General features: G+C 47.9%; 1 protein-coding gene and 1 long non-coding RNA gene across 5 annotated transcripts in view; both read right to left on the bottom strand.

Annotated features, from left to right (window-relative positions):
* LRRTM4 (leucine rich repeat transmembrane neuronal 4) overlaps window positions 1-9,790 on the bottom strand; it is a 203,433-nt gene that overhangs the window by 25,622 nt on the left and 168,021 nt on the right. The window lies entirely within an intron of this gene.
* On the bottom strand, window positions 7,481-9,762 carry LOC113978273. The gene is made up of 3 exons (XR_003537525.1): window positions 9,670-9,762; window positions 8,012-8,086; window positions 7,481-7,604 (listed from the first exon to the last, which is right to left on the bottom strand). It is a non-coding gene; the product is annotated as an uncharacterized LOC113978273 (long non-coding RNA).

The raw sequence follows: 9,790 nt of genomic DNA, 5'->3' as shown, positions 1-9,790 counted from the left end.
AAGGGAAAGGGAAAGGGAAAGGGAAAGGGAAAGGGAAAGGGAAAGGGAAAGGGAAAGGGAAAGGGAAAAGGAAAGGGAAAGGGAAACAAGGAAAAGGGAAACAAGGGAAAGGGGAAAGGGAAAGGGAAAGGGAAACAAGGGAAAGGGAAAGGGAAAGGGAAAGGGAAAAGAAAAAGGGAAAGGGAAAAGAAAAAGGGAAAGGGAAAAGAAAAAGGGAAAGGTTTTCCAGTTGCTCCAGGAGTGCAGGATTCTGGCTGGTTGTTTCCATCAGACATCATCACTGATTTCCAGCTTGGGCTGGATCCAGAGCTTCATGTGGAGTCATGGAATCATTTAGGTTGGAAAAGCCCTCTGAGATCATCAAATCCAACCATCCCTCAGCACTGCCAAGGCCACCACTGCTCCATGTCCCCAAGTGCCACATCCACAGGGGTGTTAAACCCCCCCAGGGATGGGGACTCCACCACTGAGATGAGCTTTGAGGTCCTTTCCAACCCAAACCATTCCTTCATTCCCTGATTCCATGTTCCTGGTGCATATTTGGATGCATCAGGTTTCCATCAGGCAAACATGATGTCTCTAAAAATCCAGTATTGTTAGGAAATGGTGTCCAAAGTGGTAAAGCAGAGCTCCAGCACCTTCCCCACTGCTCCACAGTCTCTTTTTCCCAACCACAACCAGCCCCGTTGCATTTCTCTGTTCTTTGCCATGGAAACGTGGGATTGCTTTCTCAGAGCTGCTTTTTTAATATTGTTTATTAAATGCAAAACCCCATGGAAAGGTTGCTCATCCTAAATCCCAGGCCTTTCCATCAGAATTCCACAGGCATTTCCTTATGGTTGGCTGTTAGAGCAGGAGCTTGGGGGGGTTGATGAGGGGATTGGGGTGTGCTGGCACCCTTATCCCCAACCCCAAAGGTTTGCAAACAGCTGAATACAGAATTTGGAGCTGTTTTGAGCTGCTCTGTCCACCCCTGAGTCCAAGAGCAGGAAGGGTTTGGGGAGGGTTGGAGCTCAGCTGCACAGCTCAGTTTTAGCTTCAAAAGCAACTTTGACCCTCCCGAGCTCAGCTCATTCCCACAAAAACCTGCTTCCCATTATTTTGGGTCCTTTTGATGTTCCCAAATCCCACACTGACCCCAAAGCACCCATCTGTCCTTCATCCCCTTTACCTGTGTGTCCCCATGGCCTCCCCAGATCCCCTTCCCTCCTCTGTCCCCCACATTGGGACTTTTCCACCTTTCACCCCACACCCACCTTTCTCAAAGCCTTGATTCCCAGAACTTGGCATTGGGAGCAATTTGGGAGCAATTTGTTTTCCTAAATTCTTCCAGCCAGGGTTTGATCCAAACTCAAACCAAAGCAAAATGAGCAAAAAGTAACTCCAGCCCCCAAAACAAGCCTGGAAAGAGCTTTCAGGTCTGAGACACTGATGGAGATTGGCAGAACTTAATGCCTTTTCCAAAGGCTGATATCCATGGATATTGCACTTTTCAACACGGGTTGTACCTACTTGCTGCTCAGTTTGATGGAGATTTAACCTGGATACTTTAGGCAGGAAAAGAAAGTTCTCACAGGAAAACTTTGGCTGGAAGACACGGTGTGTAAATGAGGCAAAACACCATGAATTTGGTGCTCTTGGAGTTTTACTGTGCATTTCCAAGGAATTCCTGCTCTTCTGTAGCTAAAGCTGGCAAACCAACAGTTCCTTATATCTATCTTTAGTCCATTAATTATATAGATGGGAAATATGTTTTTTCAGGAAATAAAAGCAAGCTCCTTCAATATATGGAAAAGTTCCTGGCACCATTAGGAACTCACAGGCTCTTCCAGGTAAATAGGAGCAGTACAGGAAAATGTGCAGCAACATTACTTTTGGAATATCAGAATTATCCTTTCACAACTCCTGGGAAATTAAAGTGAGCAGGATGAAATTTTGGGGGGGAAATGACTTGAAAATTCAAAGCCATTTGGAATCAGACTTTGTGCTCGAAACCAATAAAGGGTTTAGTAATTCCCACTTAAACCTGGAAGTGTCTGGGAGCAGCACAACGAGCTGCTCTGAGTACCAGGCACAGCAGAAATGTTTTAGAGGCATCAGGAGCACCTCACACGACCTGAAATGAAAGCTGAGCAGCCCCAGCATCCTGCTCTCACTGAGGAATTGTTCTCTAGGGAATGCTGACACAGAGCTCCTGTGGTTTCATCCGTAGGGTTTCCTACACCAAAATCTTTTGCTGTTTGGATTCTGAGAGCAGAGGGAAGTGCAGCCTTGCCTTTCTACCCCTGGATGTGGATGAGGACTCCGAGGAACCAGAGGGAAAAGCCAACCAGTGCTGGGCTGTGGCATTGAAAGAAGTTGTGGAAGAAGAGGAATGGATTTGAAATAATGGACTTGTTTAACTGAGGCTGTTGAATGGAGAGAAATTACAAGTTTATGGCTGTTTTAATGTTTTTTAATAATGGTTTGTCCCTATCCCCATGTTGTAATGGTTTGTTCCCACAGGAGTTCCACTCTCTTCTCATGCACATTCTATTGTTATCCCTCTCCTTTTTCACTCTGCACCCAATCGTTGTTCCTCCTTCCCAAAACTCCTCCACTTGTTCACCATACTCTGGAAAGTTCTCCCAGCTCCCCTATAAAAGGGGGAGCCATTTTAATAAACTGGTTCACTCCTTTCCACCCTTTAACCTGTGTCAGACCCTGAGTGAACTTCCCCGTGTCCCAACCCGGGCTGCGTTACTGGAGTGCTCAAACAACCTGAGAAAGACAAAAACTCCATCAGCTCTTCTGGATCTTTGTTTTTTTCCAGCAGCTGCATCCAAGCCCTCCAGCCCTGCTCTGGAGTCATCCCCTTTGCTGCCTGTTGAACAACTGTTGGAGCAGGGATGTTCCAAAGGCAGCAAACACAGGAACTGCTGCTCCCCTCTGGAGCAGCTCCCGAGGGAAGGTGTCGGGGTTGACAGCAAGCCTGTCAGCAGCCTGGCATTTATCAACCAAGCAGTGGACATAAACCAGATTACAGTGCACCCCTGAAAGGAGGAGAACACAACATGGGCAACTTTCAGGAAGGAAGAAGATGGAGGACAGAAATGGACTTCCTGTGCTTTCTGCAGGTCAGGATGACTCGACAAAAATTGGGTTTACTATTTTGCAACCAATCCTGGCGTGTGTAAACATGAAAGTGCCAATGGCAGGTTGACATGGGGATGGCCTGATGGCCTGATCTATGAAGGCACCAATAGAAAGTTGACATGTGTGAGATGTGAAAAGTATAAATGTTTGCAACCTGTTACAATAAAGTAATCTTGTAATCCTGTCCCTGCTTTGGAAGCAGATTCTGTGTCGCTCTGTCCCAACTTTAACAGTGACAGGAAGGGTTTCTCTGTGGGGTTTGGGAGGCAGTGACACCCTGGGAGAGGTGTCAAAGCCAGAACCAGGAGGATGAGCCCAATGAAGAGCCCAGGTGAGCCCCAGGGTTGGGGAGTGGGGCTGAGAGACACGGAGCAGCAGCTCCAGCCTTCCAGCAGCTCCTTCCAGCCTCTTCCCAAGGAAGGCAATGCAAAAAGCACTTGGAGTTCCTCACCAGCCTTCACACACTGGGAAACAAAGTCATTTCTAGAATTAAAAGAACGCAGGCAATTTAAAAGGAAACGCTGATCTTTGAGTTTCTTACTTGAAACAAACCTTCTGCTTAAAAGCCTTTTCAAATATCACAGCGTGGGTTGTGTTGGGAGGGACCTTAAAGCACATCCAGCTCCCTGCCATGGGCAGGGACACCTTCCACCAGCCCAGGTTGCTCCAACCTGGCTTGGACACTTCCAGGGATGGGGAGTCCACAACCTCTGTGGGCAACAATCCCTTAAATAAAAAGAAGCACATTTTAAGGATTCTGTTTTAATTTCTCTGCTTTGAAGAAGTGGCACCACAAGCTGGAAATGCTGCCTGGGCCTCAGGCCCTGCCTTTGTCTCTGAGGATCCTTGGACAGCTCAGTTCTTTCTTTGCTTCTTCAGTGCCGAGTTCAGAACAGCAGCAGTTTGTACTGAGAGCTTTGGGACACACCAGTGAGAGGAGCAGGATGTCCCAGTGCCAGCCAGAGCTGAGCCTGGAGCAGCCTTGGAAGCAGCTCCTTTGGAATCCTCAAGAGAAAGACACATGAGAGCACCTGGAGAGGCAGCAGCACCACTGATCCAGGGAAATCAGCCCCCTTGCACTTCCACATGCACACACAGGGTCACTCACACATATTCCATGCTCCAGTTCATTCCCTTTACTCCACTGATCGCCACAAGAACACTTAATAAGAGTTTTATACTAAAATGTGATTTTTTTTCCAATGAATAGCAGGTATTGCTGGGCTCAAGGCCAATGAAATGATGGATGGATCCTTCCCAAATTCATTGCATTAGCCCAGGAAAAATCCCATTCCCAAGACTAAATAATTTTATTCTTCTTCCTTCCCTTCCAATCAGTGGGGTGGGAGAGAGGGCAGTGGGACAGGTTTGGAGTTTATCCACACCAACATTTCAGGTTTCCTCTGCAGGCACCAAACTGGGAAAGCTCCTCGAGCTGCAAATTGAGCCGGGCATCACATTCGGGTGCTTCCACCAGGAGAATCCCAGAATCAGGGAATATCCTGAGCTGGGAGGGACCCACCAGGATCATCCATCCAACTGCTGGCCCTGCACAGAGAGCCCAAAAATCCCACCCTGGCACACAGAGCCTTGTCCAAACACCCTCTGAGCTCTGGCAGCCTCAGTGCCAACACCAGCCCTGGGGAGCCCTTTCAGTGCCAACACCAACCCCTGGGGAGCCCTTTCAGTGCCAACCACCCTCGGGGGGAAGGACCTGCTTGGGAAGCCTTTGGAGAAGGTGTGGAACAACCCTTGTGCTCACCAGGAGTCCCTGCCAGCAGCAAAGGCTCCCTGGCTCCTGATCTTCATGCAACGGGCACCTCCTCCCACCCAACAATGGCTTTTCACTGAACAATCTACCAACAACAACCACTTAGAGCATAATTAAGTAATTAATTATATTTTCTAATCTATTAAGCCTTGATTGCTTATCAAAGCATTCAGCTGGATCATTTTCCTCTTGTCATTTCCAATTAATTTAGCTTTTGTTTTTTGGTTTTTTTTAAAGCAAAGGAAAAAGTCTCTCAAACTTCTTGGGGAATCAGGAGCTTCAGTGGAGCAGAAAGAGTGATTGCTGGGTTTTTCCAGCTTTAGCTTCCTAAGGGATGATGTTCACACCATTCCACACAGGTGGAGCACCTGATGGCTCCCAGGTATGAAATGCTTATCTCTGGCATTGATGAGAAACTCATAAAGCCAGGAATGCTCCGTGGATCTGCTAATCCCTGGAGCTGCACAGTTCCACTCACCACAGAGCAGGATAAACCCAGGAGTGGGGGGGAATTACCCAGCCAGGAATAAAACTCATCTGGCAGCACGGCTGCAAATCCAAACATGCTCATATGGAAGTAAAAATATCAAAAAAATATCAAATATCAACATTCTCAGTTGGCTGAGACTCACAGTGCTCCAGGAAAGTCCATGGGATTGCTCTGCTGTGGGAGAACTGGGAATCCAGTCCACATTCCTGTCTGGATTGTTTAAAATCATAGAAACACAGAATGGGTTGTGTTGGGAGGGACCTTAAATCCCATCCAGTGCCACCCCTGCCGTGGACAGGGACACCTTCCACCAGCCCAAGTTGCTCCAACATGTCCTTGGGCACTTCCAGGGATCCAGGGGCAGCCACAGCTTCTCTGGGAATTCCAGCCCAGCCCCTCCCCACCCTCACAGGGGAGAATTCCTTCCTAGTATAAAAATGAGTATTTACTCTACAGTTTCAGCAAAAATAACATCTTTTTTTTTTTTTTTTGCCAAGAATTTGTCCTGGGACTTTAAGTAAACTCAGAAAACAAGTGAATATCCAATAAGGGGGAAGAAAAACTTGTTGCAGATCCCAGTGGTATTTGGGAAGGAATTGTTTGGGAGAAAACCCACACAAAGGTGTGTGAAATCATTGCTCCAACTAACTTTTTTTAGCCTGTATTGGTTACCATAAGGCACCTAATAAGGTGAAATTTATTTGGTTTGGGAATACACCCTGCTCTGATATTTGATCTCACAGAGAGGAAACAACAAATAAATTAACTAATAACAGGGAAGTTAAGCAGGTTTCCTTCTCTCTGTCCAGCTGGATCAGGAATATTTTGCAGTACAAACAATCCATGTAAATGACTGCTTACTTAGTCCCTTGTGGGAATATAATCCAGCTGGAATGGCCAGCAGGGCCACAAATTAAGTGCTCTGTGTAAACTGATGCCTCAGAGCTTTTTGGATTTTGTAACTTTTGTAGATTTTAGAAGCAGTTGTGTAGTAAACGTAGATTTTAATGTACAAAACCAATGTACTCCATATAAAACACGCAGTGCACATGATCCAGAAATGATAATCTCAAATAAATGTGATGCATAAATACATTTGTGATTGCAGTGTAAGAAGGGGTTCCCTACCCAAAATCAGCTGTAAACCACAGCAAGGAGAGGGGCATTTCTGCCCTGAGGAAAGAGAATAATCTCACTTGTGTGTGGGTGGATCCAAAATGTCACTGCTGACTGTGCTGCTGAGGCACAGGATGTGGTTTGGTTGCTGTTTTTCCCTGGTGGGTGATGCCAGGATTTCTGGGGGGCACAGGAGTGGGGATGATGCCTTTTCCTTCCAGCCACGGAGCTCCCACAGTTCCCTCTTTTTGGAGTTGGACGTTTTTGGTTCAGCTCTGGGATGTGTTTCCTCAGCACAAAACAATCCTGTTTCCTTCCTGGCAGCTGGAAAAGCCTCTGTAAATCTGACATGAGGTGTACAGAACATAAAGTTTGTTCTTTGGGTTAAAGGTGGGGAAAGTTCTCCTGGAGCTGGGAGAGCAGGACTGGAAAATTCCCAGCTGGGTTCGGATCCATCCCAGTGAAACGGGATAAACCAGCCAGGATGAACTGCACTCATCTCTGAGGACAAAACCTGGCAAAGATGCTTCATCAGGTAAAATCTGAGCTAATTATACTTTTAGGAGACACACTGGTGGGTTTTCCTGGGTGGGAGGAGTGGATCAGCAAAGCTGGAATTCACACAAGACCCAGAAAACCCCAAAATGGGCTTTGCAAATGGATTCCACTCCCAACCCTGCTGCACTTCCACGTTTCAGCTGCCTTTGTTCACTTCACTACCAGGAATTATTTACAAATAATGTCTTGGAATTCTCACTGCCCATTTCTTGAGCACCCAAGAGATCTGAAAACTGCTCTCAATGACACCCATTTTCTGCTCTAAATGGCCCATTACACTTCATTAATTAACCCATTTATTTTTAAGTTTATGTGTTAAATTAGGATTCTTTTATATATTCATTAATATATTAATGCATAATATACATATTATACAGAGCACTGCAAGATCTAAATCTCTTTAATTAAGGCTTAAGCAAACTCATACCCCCCTCCACTCCCCTGGGGCTTCAAGCAGGGCCTGGAATGGGCTGGAGGTCAAAGCTCATGGATAAACTAATTCCAGGCCACAGGTTCTCCAAGAGATATAATCACCTGCCAGAGAAAAAGGAGAGAAGGGACAGAGCCCAGTTATTTTCTCATTTCAGATCTCAGACAAGGCTGACATGCAGCTACACACCAAATAAAGTGGGATAGAAGCCAAAATTTTCCCTAAATTTTCCCTGGAGAAAGTTTATCCCACTTGGACATTTTCTAACTGTCCATTCTCTCCTTCCCTTTCCGCCCAGACAGGTTTGCCTCAGATCTTGCACCTGGGAGCCACCTTTCCCCTCAAGTGCCACTCACATTTTGGGTGTTAATGCCACCAAGATTTGCCTGGTGCCATTCCTGTGCTAAAGAAAGGGATCTACAACATCTAATTCTTTTCCATTGCCTCTCCCAGGATTAACTGGGGAAACTTAGCAATCAGAAAACTTTCTTAAGAAAAAAAATAATCAAACCTCTGAAACTCAAGTCGGTGGAGAAATTCATTTCTCTGTCAGTACCAGCACAAACAGGTTTTCTCATCCTTCTCCCTGGGTATTGAAAGTCATTCATTTCAAAATAGATCTATAGATGTATTGCCATTTTAAACTGTGAAACAATGCACCAGACAGACAGTAAACTGGCTCTGGACACTAAATAAATTTGCTGCCTTATTGACTGAGGTGAATACAAAGAGATGAAGCACTAAATCCTGCCAGCTCTAATCTGAAGTTGTCATGCCAGCAAAAATTATATCCAACTCAGCCCAAGGAAACTCTGCCTGCAAAATATTCTTAATAAACATGCTGGGGAAGGATTTTCTCTTTGCTGAATCTCTGGGAATCCACAACTGGCTGAAAGGGGGTTGTGGTGAGGAGGGGTCGGGCTCTTCTGCCTCAAGTGACAGGAGAGGAAATGGCCTTAAACTTCAGAGAGTGGTGGGAATGGAGATGTATCCTGTTGGGATCTGGACACTGGAGGTGTCCCCAGGGCTCAGTGTTGGGCCCAGCCCTGTTTAATGTCTGTATTGATGATTTGGATGAGGGGACTGAGTGAACCATCAGCAAATCTGCAGATGGCACCATGTGGGGGGGGAGTGTGGATCTGCTGGGAGGCAGGAGGGCTCTGCAGAGGGACCTGGACAGGCTGGATCCATGGGCTGATTCCAATGGGATGAGGTTCAACCAGGCCAAGGGCGGGTCCTGCCCTTTGGCCACAACAACCCCCGGCAGCCCCACGGGCTGGGACAGAGTGGGGGGACAGAAAGGGCCCTGGGGGGACTGACTGACAGCAGCTGAACATGAGCCAGGGGGGCCCAGGGGGGGCAAGAGGCCAATGGAGCCTGGCCTGGCTCAGGAATAGTGTGGCAGCAGGAGCAGGGCAGGGATTGTGCCCCTGCCCTGGGCACTGGGGAGGCCACAGCTCGAGTGCTGTGCCCAGCTCTGGGCCCTCAGGTTGGGAAGGATGTTGAGGGGCTGGAGCAGGGGCAGAGAAGGGCAACGAGGCTGGGGAAGGGTGTGGAGCACAAGGGCTGTGAGGAGCAGCTGAGGGAGCTGGGGGGGCTCAGCCTGGAGAGGAGGAGGCTCAGGGGAGACCTTCTCACTCTCTGCAACTCCCTGACAGGAGGGGGGAGCCGGGGGGGGTCGGGCTCTGCTCCCAGGAACCAGCAGTAGGACAAGAGGGCACAGCCTGGAGCTGCCCCAGGGCAGGTTTGGGTTGGCCATGGGGAAGAAGTTCTTCCCAGAGAGAGGGATCAGCCCTTGGAATGGGCTGCCCAGGGAGGGGGTGGAGTCCCCGTCCCTGGAGGTGTTTAAGCAGAGCCTGGATGTGGCATCAGTGCCATGGTGGGGGGGACAAGGTGGGGTTGGGTCAAGGGTTGGACTCGATGATCTCAGAGGTCTTTTCCAACCTGTGATCCTGGGATAAATTGCACCAGAGGAGGTTCAAATTAGAGATTAGATTTTCCACTGCGAGCGTGGTCAGGCATTGGGATAAGTTATCCGGGGAGGTGGTGGAGTCATGACCTCTGGAAGGGTCCAAGAGGCACCTGGATGAAGCACTTGGGGATGGTTTAGGGGTGATTCTGGTGGTGCTGGGGTGGTTGGACTGGGTGATCCTGAAGGTCTCTTTCAACCTTGATGGTTCTGTAAACCTGCAAACTCTTAAGCACAAGTTGTGTCCAGAGTTTAAGGTGCTGACAACACTCACCTGGAGAATTCCACCTCACATCCCTCTCCTGGAGAATTCCACCTCAC

Source organism: Neopelma chrysocephalum, unplaced genomic scaffold (genome assembly GCF_003984885.1).
Source record: "Neopelma chrysocephalum unplaced genomic scaffold, ASM398488v2 Primary Assembly neopelma1_318, whole genome shotgun sequence".
NCBI lineage: Eukaryota > Metazoa > Chordata > Aves > Passeriformes > Pipridae > Neopelma > Neopelma chrysocephalum.
The sequence above is the reverse complement of the archived record's forward strand: the minus strand, read 5'-3'. Positions and strand labels throughout refer to the sequence as shown.